This window comes from Suricata suricatta, chromosome 13, assembly GCF_006229205.1.
Source record: "Suricata suricatta isolate VVHF042 chromosome 13, meerkat_22Aug2017_6uvM2_HiC, whole genome shotgun sequence".
NCBI classification, from domain to species: domain Eukaryota; kingdom Metazoa; phylum Chordata; class Mammalia; order Carnivora; family Herpestidae; genus Suricata; species Suricata suricatta.
The window spans coordinates 30,661,644-30,663,796 of record NC_043712.1 but is presented as its reverse complement, the minus strand read 5'-3'; the positions used below and the strand labels follow the sequence as shown (position 1 = coordinate 30,663,796).

General features: G+C 48.6%; 1 protein-coding gene across 1 annotated transcript in view; it reads right to left on the bottom strand.

Moving 5' to 3' along the window:
• TEX10 (testis expressed 10) overlaps positions 1 to 198 on the bottom strand; it is a 64,014-nt gene extending 63,816 nt beyond the window's left edge. The window contains exon 1 of the mRNA XM_029919881.1: positions 160 to 198. The gene's annotated coding sequence lies outside the window, so the exon portion shown is untranslated. The remainder of the gene's footprint in view (positions 1 to 159) is intronic.
• Between the last annotated feature and the right edge of the window lie 1,955 nt (positions 199 to 2,153).

The following is a 2,153-nucleotide window of genomic DNA, read 5'->3' as shown; positions in this document are numbered from 1 at the left end:
GGCGACGGCCCCGCGCGCCGTCCCACGCCACGGGAGGGCCCGGCCAGACGGGCAGCGGCCGCTCACCTGAGGGCCCGCCGGGACCGGGGCGCGGAGGCAGAAGAGAGGAGCGTCCGAGTAGAAGCCCACAAGGCGACGGCGTGCGCCACTGGCCTCAGCCTCTCGCTCCCGGAGCGTGTTTTCAAATCGCCTCGGCCTCACGCGGCCGCGTCTCCTTCCGCCGCCCGGAAATCAGGGCCCCTCCCCCGCCGCGCCGCGCTCACGTGACCACGGCCCGCAGCCGCGCGCAGCCTGGGAGGCGGGAGTGGGAGAGGTAGGCTCCGCCCCTGGGAGGAGGGGGCCCGCCGGAAGCCCCCTGCGCTCCGGTAAGCCCTGGGAGGAGAGCGCAGGATCCGAGGACAAAGCTTGGCCCTAAGTCCGGCCCTGAACTTCCTGGGCGTTCATGTTGTAGAGGGTCACCCTGGTTACGGCTGCTTGAGCATGCGTTTTCTCCCTTCGCTAGACCAGGATTCCCCAGACCTGCAGCCACATTCAGAGAACAGGAGTTGAACTGAATTGGGAAAGGGAAAAGTTTCAGACTGCTAGAACCATAGAATTGCTGAGGACGTTAACCTCGATTAAACAGTTAAGAATTACTTGACTAAGGGCAAAGTACGCCTAGGAGCTAGAGCCTAAGAGTCTTAGTTGAGGATTTTCCCTGGTATTTCAGTATCTCAGCACTAAGATTCCTCCTGCTGAAATTAAGTGGGCCCAGGGAAGTTAAGGAAGAAATTGAATGCCGGGATTGAATGCCAAATTGAAACAGTTGAGAAAGCAAAGAGAGTTGTTCTTTTGAAGAGCCCCAGTTGTAGACTTAAGACCTTGATCCTAATTTGCTTCTACGGCTTAACAGATATAAGACAGTAAAACTGACAATCATATGAGCCTCAGTTTATGAGCAGAAACCCAAACTAAGGACTAAGACCATTCCTGTTCTATGGTCAGAGGTAAAGCTGACCCAAATACCCACTTTCCCTTCCCTGGTAACAGAGCCATACTACCACAATCTGCCTTGAATCCATCATAAACATTTGGGAGTCAGCAGTATTACATGGCATTAAAAGTTATGAGACTGGATCAGAAGAGGAAAGATTTATTGCTAGCCAGACATCACCCTAAACTTCAGATTCCTGGCTAACAGCTTATTCAACGTTTCCTTTGAACCTCCTATGTACATCTCAAGGTGAACATGTCCAAAATGGATCCCTATTTTCCCCCTATAATTTATTCCTATTACAGCTTCTTCATTTCAAATAGCAACTTCATCCCTTTAGTTACTCAGGTCAAAAACCCAAAGAAAGTCTTCTTTCTCCCACATTTCACATCTAATTCATCAGGAAATTCTGTTTACATCGTGTTTCCTGACTTTCACCAATTAACATCCCCTCCCTTGCTGTGATTATGGTCTAACCCATCTCATGGTTATTGTAGAAAACCTCTGAACAGGTTTCCCATTTCCACCATTGCATTCTAGTGTCTTCCTCTTACACTCTAATATCAGCAGAGCAGCTGTGTGATTAATTTCAAATCTCAGATCAGGTCACTCTTTTGCTCACAACCCGTCATTAACTCTCCACTTCATTTGGAATAAAGCCAGGGTCCTTATCGTGGCCTCAAGATCTCCCATATTCTGACATATCACTGAACCTCTGGGCACTCCTAGGACTCTCCTTTTCCACTCTACTCCAGCCACTCTTGCTTCTTTGCCTGTAGCAAAGTGGTGCTGGCGGTGACGTAGCAGACAGAAGTGCTTGGCCTGGCTAAGGGAAGTAGCCAGTCTTCAGACAACTATTGCCATGAGGAAATGCAAATCTCATGTTCAAGAATAAAGGAAAACAAAAATCCAGAAAATTTTATAAGAATATAATCTTTTTTTTAATTTTTAATATTTTTATTTATTTTTGAGAGAGAGAGACAGACAGACAGACCACAAGCAAGGAAGGGGCAAAGAGAGAGGGAGACAGAATCTAAAGCATGTTCCAGGCTTAGATGTCAGCACAGAGCACGATGCAGCGCTCAAACCCACAAACCCCAGAGATCATGACCTGAGCTGAAGTCAGTCACTTAACCTACTGAGCCACCCAAGTGCCCCTATAAAAAGTAAGATCTTTAAA